Source organism: Periplaneta americana, chromosome 17, assembly GCF_040183065.1.
Source record: "Periplaneta americana isolate PAMFEO1 chromosome 17, P.americana_PAMFEO1_priV1, whole genome shotgun sequence".
Taxonomy (NCBI): domain Eukaryota; kingdom Metazoa; phylum Arthropoda; class Insecta; order Blattodea; family Blattidae; genus Periplaneta; species Periplaneta americana.
The window spans coordinates 123,063,011-123,084,416 of record NC_091133.1 but is presented as its reverse complement, the minus strand read 5'-3'; the positions used below and the strand labels follow the sequence as shown (position 1 = coordinate 123,084,416).

Here is a 21,406-nt window from a genome sequence, read left to right as displayed (position 1 = left end):
TGATTTAAGACGGCGCTTATTCCGTCGGATCCCGGCCAACTAGTCGCTCATAATGAGTGCACCTCAGCACATGTGTGGACTTCAGTCCTACGTTCATAGACATCTAAGACGTAGTGCAGAGGGCGGCCACTAGAGGGAACCCAAGATTTGGAACTTAAACTGAGACGATTCTGTCCGACGCCGGGGGGGTATCCGGTGTGGCTTAGTGGATGAAGCATCAGCACGTAGAGCTGAAAACCCGGGTTCAAATCCCGGCGCCGGAGAAAATTTTTCTCCGTTCCATTACTCTTTCATCGTATGATGACGCAGAATATCTGCATGGAAATATCATATGTACTTCGGTACATTAAAATAATATATATGATATGCGTAAATCACTTCGTGATTTAAGACGGCGCTTATTCCGTCGGATCCCGGCCAACTAGTCACTCATAACGAGTGCACCTCAGCACATGTGTGGACTTCAGTCCTACGTTCATAGACATCTAAGACGTAGTGCAGAGGACGGCCACTAGAGGGAACCCAAGAGTTGGAACTTAAACTAAGACGACTCTGTCCGACGCCGGGGTGGGTATCCGGTGTGGCTTAGTGGATAAAGCATCAGCACGTAGAGCTGAAAACTCGGGTTCAAATCCCGGCGCCGGAGAGAATTTTTCTCCGTTCCATTACTCTTTCATCGTATTACCGTACGGTTGACTGGTGTCGATAGATTTGAAGGTTTCTTTTTTTTTTTTTTAAAGAACCATAGTCCAGAAATTGCAAGTTTAAAACATTAAGCATATGATGACCAGAGGACAGCCATAAATAGGGACCGGATTTTTATGTAATTACACATTATATTTCTTTCAAATTTGACACTACATATTTTTACATATTTACCCCACATTACATACTATGGCTTTGTATTACATAAATGTACATATTTAGGGGTTTTATTCATTTTTACTTCTCTAAAAGGAAAACAAAATTATGCTGGAGAAGTTTACAATTAAAAAGCCTTTTTACCTACCCAAGAAAGGATATATTTCGGGACGAAACATAACGTTCTTAGTTCCAGGAAGTAATAGAGGCACTCACCCCATACCGCCTATTGTAAATATGAGTGAACAAAAGGCAACCTTTCTCATACACCTATCTTGTATTGTAAAAATCACTCAGAAAGTAGCGTTGCCTTTATGCGGTGGAGTGGGACGAAAAGGACATGATTTATCTCGAACTATAATTGTTCTGCACACGTCTTAACTAGCCGTTTCCATGCAATTTGCAACCTTACCCACCCTCTTCCCAATCCTTCCAGGGAAAACCTCGTGTCAAGTCTAACATGAGCCACAATAAAATAGTCGACTCTTGAAAAGAAGCTGGAGTAAAGGAAGAAACTGGAAAGATGTTGAAAGATTAAAATAAATACTTTTCACGTTATTGTTTGACCTCTTTACTTTAAATTTAGTAGACCTACACGGAAATGGGATTTTCAGAGCAATTATTAAGTATGGTTCTCGGCTGGAATAATCCTACCCTTCTGAATGAGACAGGAATGTCACTTTTCGATCAATAGTTTGTAAATGCCTATAGTTTGAGGTTTAGTAGGTACTTTGTTTCCTGCAGGGAGCAGCTAAAATGCTTGTGTCCCATATCTCCTCTTATTTTCTCCTAATCCAGTAAAGCGAAACAGTGCTTGCAGTACTGTTGTGTCATTCATTTCACTCAGTTCTCTAGTTTTAGTACTTACAGCATAAAGTGCAAGTGAGTTTATCTATTGCTTTTAACTAACTAAAATGGCCCCTGTATCTTCAACCCTAACAACAAATATAAAATCATGAATTGCGATGGACGAAGCTTTCACTGCAGATGGAAAAATAGTGTCAAGTGTGCGGTAAAAAAGTCGGGTGCTCTATGAAATCACAACTGGAGAGTCTTACCTATCCTCTATCTACCAGATATTGATATTAAATATTTTCATGATTTTACATATTTTGGTACATATTCAGCTTATTTTTCTTACATAAATATGTACATATTTCACACCTTGATATTACATAAGAATCCGGGCCTTAGTCTTAAGACTGCAACCTCTATACATGTTTCTTGTGTTCTTTTATAGCACAGTATTTACCTATAACCTTTAAGCAAAATTGTTTTTTTTTTATATATATGTAAATCACTTGTGATTTAAGACGGCGCTTATTCCGTCGGATTCCGACCAACCAGTCATTCATAACGAGTGCACCTCCGCACATGTGGACACTGTCCTACGTTCATAGACATCTATGACGTAGTGCAGAGGGCAGGCCACTAGAGGGAACCCAAGACGTGGAACTTAAACTGAGGGGATTCGATCCGACACCGGGATGGGAATCCGGTGTGGCTTAGTGGATAAAGCATCAGCACGTAGAGCTGAAAACCCGGGTTCAAATCCCGGTGCCGGAGAGAATTTTTCTCCGTTCCACTACTCGTTCATCGTACGATGACGCAGAATATCTGCATGGAAACTTCATATGTACTTCGGTACATTAAAATAAAATAATATATATAAAAATAGAAGTGGTGAACGCACAGATTATTATAGGCCTATCAAGTTGTGACAGTACGACACTGAACCTCAGCACAGCCACTACCGTTACCAAGCGTGCGACGACACACGTCACAAAGCTAACTTACGAGGCACAGTGATGGGTGTGAAGGTTTCTATAACCCACTCTCTTCCTCCTTGCACTTCAGTATGTGTATCACTATACCGTACTCGTTTAGGTATGAAAATATTTTTTGTCTCTTTATTTGATATCAGTTTTCTCTTAAATCCAGTTTTGTATCTCAAGTTGCATGTGGGATAATATTTATTTATCAAAAATTCAAAATTAATACACTTAATGGATGCCAATAAAACTAATTTTACTAATTATAGGCCTAATATACAGTGTATATATTCTTAAGAAAACATCTATTTTGATGTTTTCTAAACTGTGTTAAAATGAACTATTAGGAGAAACTTGGTTTTAAAGATTGATATCAATGTTTTCTAAACTGTGTTAAAATGAACTTTTAGGAGAAATTACGTTTTAAAGATTGGTATCAATATTTTCTAAACTGTGTTAAAATGAACTATTAGGAGAAACTACGTTTTAAAGATTGATATCACTAGTCAAATCATGAAATTTAGATTTCACGTAATTTAATGTGCGATAAATGGAAGTTATTTCTGAATGCTTTGAAATTTTATTCCATAATTACTTTATAATTTAACTTACCACTACAGTTAATTTTAAGAATAGAATTTTGAGAACCATTCTTCCGACGAATTTGTACACTGAAGACCCAGGGTTCAGATATCGATGTAATGTGGAATTTATAGTGACGAAAGAATTGGTGAGGTATTTTCATCCGTGCTACTTATGTTTGTCTTGCCTTGTCCCATCGTTTCTTGATTCACTGCCATCTGTAAAATTAAACATAAAATAATGGTATAATAACCGTAATTTTCTTGGTTCTGAAAATTGACTGTAGATGGGAGAATAACTAATCCCTGACAGAAATCCATTGAGCATAGAGTGCATATCTCGAAATGACTATTAAATTTATTTATCCATCTAAAACGACAAGCAGTTTAAATTTTATACCACTGACTAAAATAATTATTGAAATAGTCTGCCATTCTCGAAAGGCTTTGTTCAAGTAAATGTTACAAATCATGGACTGAGATGGACATCGTTTTATATGTTTCAACCCCAAATATAAACCTCTTTGATGCATACTGAATTATTTCACTGGATTTCAGTCAAATTAACATATTACGTACGTGTAGTTAGTAATTACAAGATGTGATTTTAGTTTTTCATAAATTAGTCTAAGACAATATCACCTTATGAAACTCTTCAGAAACGACCTGAAGTAGTTAATTCTAAATAACTGTACAGATCAGTAGCTTAAAATACTTGGATTTTACTATTCTTTAATGGCGGTTAATTTATTAATATCTGTTAAATAATTGTACAGATCAGTAGCTTAAAATACTTGGATTTTAATATATTATTTTTAATGACAGTTAATTTATTAATATCTATTAAATAATTGTACATATCAGTAGCTTAAAATACTTAGATTTTAATATTCTTTAATGACAGTTAATTTATTAATATCTGTTAAACAATTGTACAGATCAGCAGCTTAAAATATGTGGATTTTAATATTGTTTAATGATAGTTAATTTATGAATATCTGTTAAATAAATGTATAGATCAGTATTTTAAATATATGAATATCTGTTAAATAAATGTATAGATCAGTATTTTAAAATATCTGGATTTTATTATTCTCCAATGATAGTTAATTTATTAATATCTGTTAAATAATTGTATAGATCAGTATTTTAAAATGTCTGGATTTTAATATTCTTTAATAACAGTTAATTTATTAATATCTGTTAAATCATTGTACAGATCAGTAGCTTAAAATATCTGGGTTTTAATATTCTTTAATGACAGTTAATTTAGTAATATCTGTTAAATAATTGAACTGATGAATAACTTAAAATATTTTGATTTTAATAGCCTTTAATGAAAGTTAATTTAATGATATCTGTTAAATAATTGTACTGATGAATAGCTTAAAATATCTGGATTTTAATATTCTTTAATGACAGTAAATTTATTAATATCTGTTAAATAAATGTGCAGATCAATAGCTTAAAAAATCTGGATTTTAATATACTTTAATGTCTGTTCAGTTATTAATATCTGGTGCAAAGATATTATCATTAATATAAAGCAATAACAAAATGAACTTCATTTCAGTCACTACCATAGGACATTACGATTCCTTTAAGTATGTTACCTGAACTCATTGATCTAATAATAATTGATTCATCCTTCAGCCGATATTAATTTTATCTTCCGGTATATAATTGAACGTAAGCTTTGAAGTACCGTGCTATTTAAATGTTGTAACCATCTTTTTTTCATCTCTCTTTCAATTATATTGAATATTAGATAGAACCTTCATTTCTCTATAAATTACAGATACGGACTTATGGAAAAAAAAAATGTAATTATTCTGTTTTTTTAAATACTTGTATATGTATTGCTCAAGTAACCTAAATTGACGATACTCATATGTAGTGTGTATATGTGTAACAGTTCAGAAAATTATTTTAAAATATTTCTATAGCCTAACTTTCTAAGTCTAATTCGTCATAGGAAAGCCATGCCAAGCTGTAACTTGTCGACACAGTTCAGAATCTGCCTCGTGCTTCCATCTACAGCGAAGAACACAAAGTAATATACGAGTGGAGTAATTTTGACTTCAGCTCGTATTTTTAAGTTCATTAATTTTTATTTTTGTGCACGTTTTTTCTGCTTGGTTTAATGTTTCGTGATTACTATTTAAGTTATTTTGTTTAACAATTACTTAAAATAACTTGGATTGTTGAGGCGTAATTACATATAATACTATGAGCTGGTTTGAATTCATTTGAACTCGAAGCTATTGTTGCCGTTTATATACGAAGTTGCCATTTGATTCCAGGTCGTTTTGTTAAGAAGCGAGACATTCATAGAATGCATACATTAGTAGACTTTTTTTTTTAATTAATGAACGCATATTCTAGTGTCTCGAAGAATAACCAGAGGTAATTTTCCCCACGAATGGAAATTATTTTTATCTGTATTCAATTCGTTTTATCAATTTACAAATGGCTTTTAGAGAACCCAGAGGTCCACACCTGTGGAGTAACGGTCAGCGCGTCTGGCCGCGAAACCAGGTGGCCCGGGTTCGAATCCCGGTCGGGGCAAGTTACCTGGTTGAGGTTTTTTCCGGGGTTTTCCCTCAACCAATACGAGCAAATGCTGGGTAACTTTCGGTGCTGGACCCTGGACTCATTTCACCGGCATTATCACCTTCATTTCATTCAGACGCTAAATAACCTAAATGTTGATATAGCGTCGTAAAATAACCCAGTAAAAAAAAAAAGAATCCAGAAGGTCATTGTCACCCTCATATAAGAAAACCATCGGTCCCTACATCATATCTCACCTCCCTCAAATTAATTTTAATATTAGGTCTCTCCTCCCATTTACGTCTCCGTCTCCCCAGAGGTCTTTTTCCCTCAGCTCTTCCATCTTACACTCTTTATGCATTTTTTGATTCGCCCATACGTGCTACATGCCCTGCCCATCACAAACGTCTGGATTTAATGTTCCTAATTATGTCAGGTGAAGAATACAATGCGTGCAGCTCTGCGTTGTGTAACTTTCTCCATTGTCCTGTAACTTCATCCCTCTTAGCCCCAAATATATTCCTAAGCACCTTGTTTTCAAACACCTTTAACCTCTGTTCCTCTTCCTCTCTCAAAAAGAGAGTCCAACTTTCATAACCATACAGAACAACCGGTAATATAACTTTTTGTAAGACTAAGGTGGCTTTAAATTGGTTATTGTCAGAATCTCATGAGTCTGAAGATAGAACATAATTTCGTGTATTGTGATGCCAATTATGGCTATGCCCGACACATATTTAATAGTTGCCTGCGGTTTTCCCATGCCAGAACAGCGGTTCCAATCCGGTGTCCACACCTGTGGAGTAACGGTTAGCGCGTCTGGCCGCGAAACCAGGTGGCCCGGGTTCGAATCCCGGTCGGGGCAAGTTACCTGGTTGAGGTTTTTTCCGGGGTTCTTCCTCAACCGAATACGAGCAAATGCTGGGTAACTTTCGGTGCTGGACCCCGGACTCATTTCACCGGGATTATCACCTTCATCTCATTCAGACGCTAAATAACCTAAACTGTTGATAAAACGTCGTAAAATAACCTACTAAAATAAAAAGTAAATCAAATCCGGTCAATGGTGGTGGATTTCAAGGAAAGATAAAATCCTCAGCATGGCTTCCTCCGAGAGGGAAATAGAGCTGTAGATCGTTCGTCGTCGATTTATGACATAAAAAAATTTCATCACTGATAGAGGATGCTGGGTAAAATCTGTCGGCCATTTTCGCTCACGTTGCATAACATTTGAAGTTAAAAGCGTGATGAAATAGAAACAATTTATTGTTACCACTCATATCTCGCTTCAACTAGACCTCTCACCTTCTTAGGGATGATTACCCCCCAGCTTAAGCAACTGCATCTTAATGATAGATGTGAAATTACGCCCTTTTTGTAGGTCATTTTAGTCACAATGCTGTATGAAGGCGTTATTTCGAATCGAGATGTGCCTTGAACCTGTATCATGTTATATCATACGAAAGTGAACTTCAGAAGATGAAAGTATATGTTTTCTTTTCGCCTTTGTTAGCCTATAGACCAATGGATTGTTTCTCCAATGTAATGTAGGCAGGGATGACTTTCAGGTCTGGGCGCCAAGGTATTGCAGGAACTTCGGGTATTATGGAAAACCATTTTTGTTTTTTTTTTAAATAGGTTATTTTACGACGCATTATTATCAACATCTTAGGTTATTTAGCGTCTGAATGACATGAAGGTGACAATGCCGGTGAAATGAGCCCGGGGTCCAGCCCCGAAAGTTACCCAGCATTTGCTCATATTGGGTTGAGGGAAATCCCCGGAAAAAACCTCAACCAGACAACTTTGCCCCGACCGGGAATCGAACCCGGGCCACCTGATTTCGCGACCAGGCGCGCTGACCGTTACTCTATAGTTGTGGTCACCATTTTTGTTTGTTTTTAAGCATCTGAAAATTATTGACACAAAGTTAATGATTAATGAATATATGATTTGTTTTATCTTTTTTTGTTTGACATAACATCAACTCAATAAATTAATTTTCATTCCTTCATTTAGTGTTCTACCCAAGGGCAGGTTTTTCACTGCAAACCCAGCTATCTCTAATCTTTCCTATTTTCTGCCTTCCTTTTAGTGTCCGCATATTTATTTATTTTATTGGGTTATTTTACGACGCTTTATCAACATCTTAGGTTATTTAGCTTCTGAATGACATGAAGGTGACAATGCCGGTGAAATGAGTCCGGTGTCCAGCACCGAAAGTTACCCAGCATTTGCTCATATTGGGTTGAGGGAAATCCCCGGATAAAACCTCAACCAGGCAACTTTGCCCCGACCGGGAATCGAACCCGGGCCACCTGATTTCGCGACCAGGCGCGCTAACCGTTACTCTATAGTTGTGGACACCATTTTTGTTTTTTTTAAGCATCTGAAAATTATTGACACAAAGTTAATGATTAATGAATATATGATTTGTTTTACCTCTTTTTGTTTGACATAACATCAACTCAATAAATTCATTTTCATTCATTCATTTAGTGTTCTACCCAAGGGCAGGTTTTTCACTGCAAACCCAGCTATCTCCAATATTTCCTATTTTCTGCCTTCCTCTTTGTTTTCTCATATGATCCATATATCTTAATGTCGTCTATCATCTGATATCTTCTTCTATTCCGAATTCTTCTCTCGTTCACCATTCCTTCCAGTGCATCCTTCAGTAGGCTGTTTCTTGTCAGCCAGTGACCCAACCAATTCCTTTTCCTCTTTCTGATCAGTTTCAGCATCATTCTTTTCTCATCATGTCATGTTTTCAGGTTTTTTTTTTTTTGGAAAGATAAATGCGGTAGCTTCCCATGAACATTTTTCGGGTAATATAGAGTACGAAGGTAATATGGAATACAACAATTTTTACCTGGTAATATTGACTTTTTTTTAAACAGTTACTAAAAATGTGTTAAATAGTCGGAAAACCTAAAACTTTAAATGCATGCTTGAAACCTCTTTATCTAGATTCGAACCCACGTATTTTCGTATGACATTTCGTAACTATTCCGATAAAAATCTTTATGAATATGAATATGATGATGATGATGATGATGATGATGATGATGATGAAAACGGTGACGAAATCCCAGAGCCAGGTCACTTTTCTGTTCAGGAATACATCGCTGAGAGTAGAATATTAGAGATTTAATTGAGGAATCCTAAATTCGTATTTTATGTTTCCTCTGTCTTCTTGCCTCCTATCTCTCTCTAGGACGAATTTTTCTTGTAATATTTACAACCCATTTTCCTATATTGGCTGTATGATCGTCTCAGTTACTTCTCGTACTGTCACCTGTTCATTAATACCTTTTTGCACGATGTTGCGGAATGTTGTACTTATCATTACTATTTTAATTAGCTGCTGTAAGTTGATCATACAGCTTTCGAGTGGTTGCTATGGTAACGAGAGTGCTGTAAGTAAATGCGTGCAGTAAGTAAAATTATGTGGACTTTTATTTTCTATTTAGAACTAACATATTACATTCACTAAAGTTAATGTAGAATTGAAATTTATTCAAACTACTAATATAAATAGCTATTTATGCTACAAGGGACGTAAATAATAGTTACCAGTCGGGGACAAGTTTGCGCCCGAGCTTCAGCGAAAGCGACAATTTAGTCCGAGAATGGTCACATCTACTTACATCCAGAATTGCTTATAATATTTTTCCCCACTTCTAGGTAAAAAATATAATATTAAAAAAAATTAGCTTGAATTTACAGCTGTTAATGTCAGTGAACGTTTTTGAGGTACGTATTCTTTTGTTTTATTAAAAAAAATTGGTTTGGATTTACATCTGTTAATATTAATGAACGTGTTTCGTTATTTTTTTGTTTTATTACATTGGTTGTTGCTATAGAAGTTGTAAAACTGTTTACACATAGAGAAGTGTGGCAGAAAGTTTGAAAATTGTATTGTAGTTGTTAAAAATGATTTCAGTTGAAGCTGAAAAAGCATCAAGGGCTGGTTGTAAATTTCTACTGTAGTAGAAATAAAAAAACGATATGAACGTTCGTACAAGATGTTTAAGGAATGGTATGGTGTTAAATATACGATTATTTGTAAAACTCTTTGTTAGCAAATTTCTTTGAAAAGTCGGAAATAGTGAACTAAGCAGCTAGCTTGTGGTGTGAATATTCTATGTTAAAGGCAACTCTTTTTATTGAGGATAATATTGATATATCAAATAATAATAATAATATTCATGTAAATGTTGTAATCAATATTAGTAAAAATGTGATAATTGCAATTGTTTCTATAAATTTCAGTTGTCGACAGAAGAATGAATGAATGTATCTTGGCATTTGTTTTTAGTTACCTCCTGTTGCCTATAGAAACCAAATAAGTGACGGTAAAATAGACTTTCTTCCTTAAAATCAATGTAATAACAATATACTTGCTAGAGTAAGAGTGGGGAAATATTATTTCAATTTTCTACATTCTAATAATGCCAAACGTTCCTACAGAAAAAAAAAAAAAACATTTGAAGATCATCAATATTCAAGCCAATTCCGGAGCCCATGACCTCCTACACATAAGCCTATGAACAATCGATATTTTCAGTTTATAAATCCTATAAATTGAAATAAAAAAACTGAAAGTTAGAATTTATAAGGCAGTTATATTACCGGTTGTTCTGTTTAGCTGTGAAGCTTGGACTCTCACTTTGAAAAAGGAACAGAGAATAAGGGTGTTTGAGAATAAGGTTCTTAGGAAAATATTTGGGGCTAAGAGGGATGAAGTTATAGAAGAATGGAGAAAGTTACATAATGCAGAGCTGCACGCAATGTATTCTTCACCTGACATAATTAGGAACATTATATCTAGACGTTTGAGATGGGTAGGGCATGTAGCACGTATGGGCGAATCCAGAAATGCATAGAGAGTGTTAGTTGGGACGCCGGAGGAAAAAAGACCTTTGGGGAGGCCGAGACATAGATGGGAAGATAATATTTAAATGCATTTGAGGGAGTTGGGATATGATGGTAGAGACTGGATTAGGCCTAATCTTGCTCAGGATAGGGACCAATGGCGGGCTTATGTGAGGGCGAAAATGAACGTCCGGGTTCCTTAAATCTAGTAAGTAAGTATAAATTAAAATAATTAAATGTAATATACACAATGAAAAAAAAGTATGTAATATACATGCGTAAAGTGCGTAACAATCTCGAAACGCCTCGTTTTTTCAAACTCTTCTCTGGATTATGTTAGGATGCACTTATCGCAAATGTATCACAATATAGGCCTACTATTGAAACATTTCAGGTGTCAATACTGCACTTTATTTCGTTGTTATTGCCAACCAAAACTATGACTTTGTCCTTAGCAATGAATTAAAAGTGTTAACTTTATTCACTATTAAACATTTTAAATCACACGCTCCTCGAAAATCAACACATCATCAACAATGAAATTCACATATTAATTCATTTATCACTTCTTCGCAACCAATACATTACGAATATAAAATTTAAATTTTCTTGCATACTCCAATTATACGCAAATCAGGACTTTAGAAGACGAATCTAGATGTTTGCGTACGAGACAGAGTCGAGTTCTGTAATATCAAATGAGTCCGCAAATGTTCTTTGCGTGTTGCATACAATTTTTTTTTTTTAGTAAAAACGTCTGTATTAGCCTATAAGAAAAATATATAATTATAATTAATCATCATCATCATCATCATCATCATCATCATCATCATCATCATCATTATCAAGAATAAAATTGTAATAAAATTACTGTGAAGCAATAATTCTGTGTTTTGAGTTACATCAAATGACAACGAGTTTATTTACAAAGAACGCTTACTATTTTTTGTTAAAATGAGCTACATCCGGAACAAATTTTGTCAAGATATAGGAAAATTGAAGCTCAAGTTACTCCTAATAAAATCACAGGACCAATACGGGAAGGAGTATTTTGGATATAAAGACTGGAGTAAGATAAATGGTGTCACTGTGTAAACGAAGATGTGGTGTTAACATAACTGTATGAAAATTCAAAAGTATTGAAAACAACTTTGTATGTCAAAGATAATTATATGTGTCATTTACATTTCCGTGTATCGAAATGAATTTTCCATGCCTTAAAGTGATTTTTGTTTAATAAAATCAAGTGTTCTTGTATTTGTCGTTATATGATGATGTGTTTTGTATTTATATCTCTGTTAAAGTGTTGCTAAGGATACTTTGAAGAATTTAGTCTTCGGAAGCACCATTTTGCGAACTGTTATTAATTGCCAAAGCAAGAGTTTTAGGAAACGTCTAGGCGTGCTAAAATAGTACATAATACTTATTAAGTAGAAAAGTGAAACTTTAGCGGACAAAACCAGTGTTTCCGGACGGGGCGGAGTCGAGTCCGGAATATACGTAGGATGAATCCGCAAACGTTTTTACGTACTTGGTATATACAATATTTTTTAATAAGAGCTCTCTAAATTTTATTATTATATGAAGAATTTAAAGTTGAATAATTTAATTTCAAAATAAAATAAAATCTCATATTCGAGTCAATTCTTTTGTTTTGAAGTCCGCTAAAGTGTTGCTATGACGACTTTAGCGGCCTAGGTCGCTAAAATTCAATTTTTTGGACTAATAACAATCCGAAAGCAATTGTTTTAGTGAGCACGTACTAAGAAATATTGCATGCAACGCCAGAATATGTCGATTTGGTTTTCTCTTGAAAATTATCAACCTCTGCTCCGACTCTGGATGTAAATTTTCCACACATGAATAAAATACTAGTTTACTCTCTTGTACACAAATTACTCTTATCTATACATATAATTTGAACTGGTAATGGAAATTACGGGAAAACGGCTGAACGGATTTTAATGAATGACCCGTCATTTTGAAGCTTGTCATCCAAGGATTTTCAGAAAAATAGTAACTTTCAGTGAAGCGTTAGTTTTCCTACATAGTTTCCCTATTTTCTAAAATCCATCTTTCGTCAGTTTTGAGAACTAATTGCATTTCAGAATAAAACAAAACACACACCACAATAAACAATAGGCTATTACACGAAGGCCATGACCTGCAGGATTGCTGAAATATTTAGAGTTCAAATTCAATTGGTTATTAAAAACTTCAAGACTTACTAAAAATAATTTACAGGTCTGATTCTGCGGTGTGTAATTTTCTGAGTACAGCTGTGTATTGAATATTAAAATCTACAAAACTTGAGGTGGTTTGATGACATTATTACCATTAGAAATGAAATACTCGTATTATTGTAGTTAATGCCATGATGTGACTATTTTTCATTAAATATACATATTAATGCTATATTAATGATATGAAAGTGAAATGTTTTGGGGTTATATAAGTAGATGTAGAACATATCTTAAATTAGATCTTTATTTCTATAATTTACTGAGTGGCGGCTATATAACTACAAAACTTACGTAAGATAATATTGTTATTAAAAATCAAATATTTTTATAGTTATTAATCAAGTGGGGTTGGGTCTTTTTCATATATTTAATGACGGTGTGATGTAGATATTTATATTTATTTCAGTTTTGGCTCGAGAGAGCGCAAAAATTACAGTTCCTAAGGAAAGACCAAAAGGTATTACTTACTGATCAAATAAGAGGCCTACAAGATTTTGTAGTCTCCCGATCATTTCAGCAAGATTTCTTAGCAGGATAAATGATTTTACCCTCTACATTTCAAAATCTACATGCAGCAGCTTTACCAAAATGCTATGTCTAATGTTCGAAAGCATATCAAACCTAACATTTTTTAACTTTAACCTACAATGCACAATAACCTGAAATAGCTATTGCTTCACTCCCACATGAAAAACCCACCGATCGTCCTGACATTGTTACTTACGTTTTCTCATTGAAACTCAAAAACTAAGGTAGATAGGTTCAATAAAAAGTATTTGGCATAAAAAACACTCAGAAAGAGTATGTTTCATTATTATGAAGCAAATAACTTTCAAAATGTCTGGTATTCTTCATTGAAAATAAATCTGGAAAATTTTTATTTGAACGTCTAATGAACTTAGTTTACAGCATTTTCTGCACAAGCCACTAGTATTACTTTATTTTACAATGTATAATTTTTTATCCATGACCATAACGAAAAACATGTCTTTACTAAATACTTTTGCGTTTGTAAAGTAGGCTTTTATTCAACATTACTTTATTCCACTAGTGAGATAAAGAATTTACCTCACACAGTTATTTAGTACCCGGGCACACACGTATACTTTTCCATTCAACTATTACTCAAGAAGTTAATATATTAGTTACTAGATGTCACTACCTCTACTTCTTTATCACCATTTCTTACATATACATACACTCAATCTCCTTCTCTTTTCTCTATCTGCTACATCGTAATTTGTGCATTGCATCCATATCTTATATGCATTTTTTTTGTAATAATTTACCTTTTCGGAGGCGAGGAGACTTGAACCTGCGAAGTTGGGTTTATAGGATTTTATAACAACTCAAATGAGCTAATCAGACACGATGATTAACTACTTTGTAATATTGCTCTTAAGTTTACAGAAGTAAAATGTGAAATTATTTTAATCACATTAGTCCCGTGAATGCTTCTATATAATCCCTGAAACTTCAAAAAGACGAAAATACACGATTAAAATGAAAAAAAAATATATATTACAATTATATAATTAATTATAATTTGTTATTTATCCAACGCCTTAGATACCATTCTTCACTAATCATGGCCTCCTACATCATGACCTACCTAGTACACGTATCGATTCTAAAATCCATGCCATGATATGTGATTATATGAGGACTTCTTTTCAACATATTTTCTTTTAAAAACATAATTTTTCGTTATGGTCATGGATAAAATTACGTATGGTACTTGTGAGCGTGATCTTTATTCGTAAAGATGCACTTACCTCACAAGTACCATAAATAACTATTACTTATGACCAGGCTTCGAGACTTCGGACCCGATAGAGCAGTTCAGTGGGAAATCCGCATAACGGCGTACTGAGTATAGTGGTAGAGCGTACAGTGGGTTGGGGTACTGTAGAATGAATGCCAACAAATACGCAAAAGGAAAACGCATATGAAGGTTCTGATGAATAATTTGGTTTTCATACAAACCTATTTTCAAACTGTGTCTGAAACTATTACACGGTTAGAAAAGTCAGAGCAAGAGATTCCGGAAACCCTCAAATTAATTGAGGAAATGACGCAGAGAATTAATGAGACATCAAGTACACGGGTTACTGAACGTGTAAAACAGAAGTGGAAATCAATTTTATGTAAAAATAACAGATATGAAACATTGTGTAATATAAACAGCAAATTAGTGGACAAGAGTCACCCGAGAATAAAGACTCTCTTAGAGACTGCAATGATGTTAGGTTTTTTCGTTTTGCTCCTATAAGTCATGGGACGTAGAGCGCATGTTTTCACAGTACAAACTGTGTTTAGTAGATAACTGAAAAAGATTTACGTTTGAGACACTGAAAATGTATCTTGTAGTACATTGCAATTCGGTACTGTAACTGCACTTCCTAAAAACAACCAAAAGGATAAATGAAGAAATTAAAATTGCTACATGTTTATTTCCACCATTAACACTGTGTATAATTAAATACAAATGCTTATAAAAGACAGGAGAATAAATGCTTTTCACATTATTTTGACATTGTCATCGTGTAATGTATATTTACTTTCAGAATGTACATATGTGTGTGTTTCCCCATACTACCGTACTCTACTCTAAATAGCAACGTTGTTACCTCAACACATCTCTACCTTTCACTACCTGCAGCGAGTCAACAACCTAGCAAACTTATTGTATCGGGTCCGAAGTCTCGAAGCCTGCTTATGACGTAGATTTTATTCTGAATTTTTCTTGAAATTTTCGTCTTTTATATTATTATAGATGACATGTCTTCGATTCTGAAGCTTTGGCTGATACAAAAAATAGTTGTACTTTTTTATATTTTCGTACTGTTTTACAATATTTTAAAACGCTTAGAAATACTTTTTTTTAAGAGCGCCGGAATCGTGGAGTGTTTTGTGAGGGAATGTTTGGATACGCGTAGGCTATTCACCGGGCCACTAGCGGCGCTGTGAGCTGTGCTGGTCCCGGGTCTGTGCAGCGCAACCTTGCGGGGGATTCGGCGACAGACCGCGCTATCGTGAGATCGTATCTGAGTGGAGAATGAAGGGTTAGGACTGGATGATGAAAACAGCTCGTTAATTAGGGCTGGACAGAGTCCTTGAGATCCTACAGAGATGTTATCTCACGCTAGAGGAGATGCACTCTGGAATGGCGTCTGATTAATTTAGAATCTATTTAAACTCATTTGTATTATTATGACATGGAATATAATCATTACTTAACTCGGAGGAGGAATTTTGAGGGTCTTCCTTAATTAAGCTACCTGCCAAATTTATTTCTCACATCTGTAAACAATAGCTGTAAAATAGACCTTCAAAAGAAGTGACTGCTAACACGTCTAAATTGAATTTAAGTTTGTTTACTTCGGTTTTAGACCAAGATACTAGAATATGTTGAATTTAAAATTGAGAGACAGTTTGTTTTCTTTTGATTGTGGCAAGTTTTTTTTTTTGGAAAAGAAAGATCTACAATTTGATACAGTATGGACATATTAACACCTGTATTGAAACCTGCAACGCTGTGTTGAAATCATTAGACGTTATGAAATCATATACCGTAATTTCTTTCGGAGTTCCAATAAATTTGTCAGAGAATATTGCATTGGCGTTCATTAGAAACCTCATTAATCTTTCAATTGTTTTCCGAGGACTCATAAAACATGGTTGAATCAAAATTAATGTAGAAAAATTATCCGAAATATGATTGGGTTACATTCCTTCATTTTAATTATTCATTTGCTTCTTTATATTTTATTTACTCGTAATATTATTTAATGCAAATATGTTTGTAATTTATATCATAACGGCGATATATTAAAATTATGCAAACAAAAGACGGCACATCAACTAAAAAAATAACAACAACAATAAAAATAAGAAATAAAATTCTACTTTCAACTATTTATTTAACAAATTACCATCGCATGAGCGAAATAAATAGGAAGTTTAACTAAAATGGAATAAAATATTTTCCAATTGAAATATTGGTGTAATTTAAGTAGGAATTTAAGTGGAAAATAAACATTAGTACGTGCCGACTAAACGTATTGAACACTAATTAATGTTCAATATTGGTATTTTTTTTCTTTATTATAAAAATCCCCGTGGAAAGATACAAATTTATTGGGAATGAATGTACACAGAGCGCCATTAAAAATTCACATGGGATTTCCATTCATCCTAACGATCAGAAGAATCTCATGTAAGGAAACAAAATATCGATATTGAACATTTGATACTTTTCAACATGTTTTTTTCGGAATCCGTGAAGCGATAAACCTGTGCCGTTTCTTGAATCGTAAATGTAACAATTATTTCACCACAAGAATAAAACATACGGATTATAGAGGGCTTAAACTAACTTTATGTGGTAATCTATTCAATACTTTCATAGTGAAATAAATATTTGAGACAATTTTTAAACGAAATCCGACGTTGCGGATTTGAAAAAGTATTAATCTAAGTCATAGCCTGTGAATTCATTGTGTCTTTATTTTTGGATAGGCAAATCGGACATGTAATATTGAATCGAAGTCTTATAAAAACTGAGAATATCCGCAACGATGTCTTAGCTGATTTCTTTTACTGTGATTGAGGTATCAGACATTATTGTAGTTTCAAAGGACATCTGTCGGCAAAAGCCAACATTCGGCGAGAAATTGCCAGGTAATTTTGTTCAGATTTCCCTCATTCTAGGATTAGGATTTATTTTTAATGTTAGTTTATTTTTCAATATTTAATATGTACTGTATCTATTTTCTTAATTTTTTTAGCTCTGCGTATTCATGCTGTTCTTAGAGAGTTGTTTAATTAGTATTAAGGCCTACATATTTTAATATTGAGTTTGTGCTTGTTTTTACTTTTAATGTTTTTGTAATTTTTAATTAATATATTATTGTATTGTTTTGTTTCTGGTTGATTGGAAGAAAAGACCTAATGACCTTAATTTCACCAGAATTCAAAGATAAATATATTAAATAGATACATAAATGAATGAATGAATGAATGAATAAATGAATGAATGAATGTTTAGTGAAATAATTTTATTGAATGAATGAATGAATGAATGAATGAATGAATGAATGAATGAAATAACAATTGGATGAATGAAATAATGATTAAAAGAATTAATGAAATAATTTTATTAAATAAATGAATGAATGTTTAATGAAATATTTTATTGATAGAATAAATGAAATAACGATTGGATGAATGAAATAATGATTAAATGAATTAATGAAATAATTTTTTTTAAATAAATGAATGAATGTTTAATAAAACAATTTTATTGAATGAATGAATGAAATAACTATTGGATGAATGAAATAATGATTGAATGAATGAAATAACGATTGAATGAATGAATAAAATAATGAATAAATGAAATAATGATTGAATGAATGAAATGATTGATTGATTGATTGATTGAATGAATTAATGAAATAATGATTGGATGAATTAATGGAATAATGATTGAATGAATGAGTGGAATAATAATTGAATGAATGAATGAATGAATAAATGAAATAATGATTGATGAATGAATGAAATAATAAATGAATTAATGGAATGAGTTAATTAATTAACGAACGAATCGGGTGAATTAATGAAATTAATTATTGGGATGCATTAACTAATTATTTAATGACTTACGAATAAATGAATGAATGAATGAATTAATTATGAATGAATGAATTAATGAATAAGAAAATAAAATTGACTCTACTTTCCTACCCAAGACAGACATACCAAGGATTTTTCATGTATTTTAAAACAATCAATCACATCGCCGGAATTTGAATTAGCAAATCTCTGATTCAGCGGCAATTTTAACTATAGGCCGTCAACAGCGAAAGAGTCGCACATTCTCTGTATGAGAAATTGTAAAAGTCGATTTTACCTGCAAATCTGAATATTCAAGCATTGCTATATAGACTACAAACTTTGCGAAATGTACGTGTACAGTTTTCCAGAGTTTTTTTTTCCTAAAGCTGCCGACGTAGTCTCGGGGCAGCGGTGGAGACTTGTGACGCTGGCTTGCGCTCGAGCTTTGTTCGAATCTCGCTTACCTGTTTGGTTTATTTCTCCACATCTTAAAGGGAATGCGAGGCAGCCTTATGGCGAATCTTTCAACTCATATCACCAAAATATCACTTCGCTGTCAGAATTCACAGATACACTGGATAACAGTTTTAAAAATTACTTCCTTTACGACGTGCCAATAATTCAATTTACATTACATTCTTTAAAGAAATCTGTAATTTCATTCTGCTCGAAACTGAACTATATTCGTCAATGTTGTTGTTGTTTAGTCAACTGTCCGAAGACAGGGTTGAACCTCATGTTATAAGTGACACCAATAAGGTATCACTCATGAGGCACCTAAGTCAGGAGATAATTGGATAAGGTGGCCAGTTCCTTTCCTTCTCAATTGCGTACATCGCGGACTAGTAACATATACTAACATACTGGCATCTTGATTAGTACCATTATAGGCTCGTTGCATAATATGTTAATATTATTCACTCTATATTTCTGTACGTGGTTCCAGTTTTCCTGTCGGCCTGAAGAACAATGCCTCCTTTAGGAGTCGAAAAGATGATGTATATTAAACTCGTTATTTTGTAGAACAGTGGACAGAAAGCAGAGTAATCTCTCGCCACAGTACCCTGTCCCTCTGGGAGAGAGAAACTTTAAAAAAGAAAAAAAAAAAATCCAAGTAGGGGATAACCTGTCTGTCTCCCTTCCACAAAAAACAGTAAACAAAGGCCGCAATTGTGTGATTTAACTATAGTCTGGGTCAGCTTACTTCATACCCTAAGGGTGAAACCTAACCATTTTTCCCCTATTACTACACATGCTAGTGGATTTTGGTGATTTTCTAGTTTGCAGGTTGAATTTTCTTTTACCAACTTCGTTTAGAATTTCGATACTGATAAATACTACAAATGGTAGTGATTTTGTAACTGTTATGTTGGCAGATGAGACAAATGTTGTCAGTACTGGAGTTCCATGAAATTAAAATTGTACTAGATTTCTGAGTCGGTTACTTGAAGCTAGTGAAATTTGAACATACTAATTAATTAATATTAATACATAATAGTTATTTTATGTGTTGCGTTGTGGTTATAATTCAAGACTATAGTCAGGTAAGTTTTCGGAGTTAGTACTAACAATTTTATGTGGTCAAACAAAATGCATTTTTAGGTTAAGTCCCGTAATTCAATTGTTTAGTCAAATCGATGAATTTCATATTGCCAGACAAAATACCTAACATGTTGATCCCTTTCTCGTATAGTTTGCCTACGAAAATATGTTACTAATTATTAAATTACTTAGAATAACCTTTCAACATTAAGGTAAAGTATGGTACGTAAATAAGTCATTCAGTATGTAGGATCGTGTGATATCTGGTAACAGTTGGCAACACTGACAAGACGGCAATATTTGCTGTTTAGGAACTGTTCTTACCTGATCCTCACTATAGTGGGGTACTTGAAGTGGCGGTAAAATTCACACAAAACTTACCCCTGTGGCCACATCCTCGGTAAATTTTTCGAAGTTAAGATGATTCTGATTAACGCTTATTGTCACCATTATTTACCTCCAAGGACCCATTCCGTCCTTCATTCTCATGAAGGTTACTATTTAACACCGTACACAAATGATAGGACTTCCTGAGTATTATATCGTATAAGAAAATGCGGGGCATGTACAACCGATATTCGTTCAAGCTAGCCCTTGGACCCGATGTATTTCGTGTTCGAACCTGACTGAGGGCGGTGGATATCAAAGGAAGATAAAATCGTTAGTATAGGTTCATCCGGTGGGGGAGTAAATCTCTGGTACCTTTACTTACTTACAAATGGCTTTTAGATAAGCCGGAGGTTCATTGCCGCCCTCACATAAGACCTCCATCGATCCCTATTCTGAACAAGATTAAACCAGTCCGTAGTATCATATCTCACCTTCCTCAAATCTATTTTAATATTACCCTCCCATCTACGTCTCCTCAAGTCTTCCAACTAACACTCTATATGCATTTCGCTCATACATGCTACATGCCCTGCCCATTTCAAACGTCTGGATTTAATGTTCCTAATTATGTCAGGTGAAGAATACAATGCGTGCAGTTCTGCGTTGTGTAACTTTCTCCATTCTCCTGTAATTTCACCCCTCCTAGCCCCAGATATTTCTTTAAGCACCTTATTTTCAAACACTCTTAACCTCTGTTTCTCTCTCAAAGTGAAAGTCCAAATTTTCACAACCATAGAGAACAACCCGTAATATAACCCTCCCATCTACGTCTCCTCAAGTCTTCCAACTAACACTCTATATGCATTTCGCTCATACATGCTACATGCCCTGCCCATTTCAAACGTCTGGATTTAATGTTCCTAATTATGTCAGGTGAAGAATACAATGCGTGCAGTTCTGCGTTGTGTAACTTTCTCCATTCTCCTGTAATTTCACCCCTCCTAGCCCCAGATATTTCTTTAAG

At 34.1% G+C, this 21,406-nt stretch overlaps 2 long non-coding RNA genes across 2 annotated transcripts in view; one reads left to right on the top strand and one right to left on the bottom strand.

Annotated features, from left to right (window-relative positions):
- LOC138692587 (uncharacterized) overlaps nt 1–21,406 on the top strand; it is a 339,097-nt gene that overhangs the window by 50,805 nt on the left and 266,886 nt on the right. The window lies entirely within an intron of this gene.
- The window catches only part of LOC138692586 (uncharacterized), a 302,932-nt gene that overhangs the window by 86,016 nt on the left and 195,510 nt on the right, over nt 1–21,406 (bottom strand). Inside the window, exon 2 of the long non-coding RNA XR_011330083.1 lies at nt 3,246–3,433. This is a non-coding gene — a long non-coding RNA (uncharacterized lncRNA). The remainder of the gene's footprint in view (nt 1–3,245; nt 3,434–21,406) is intronic.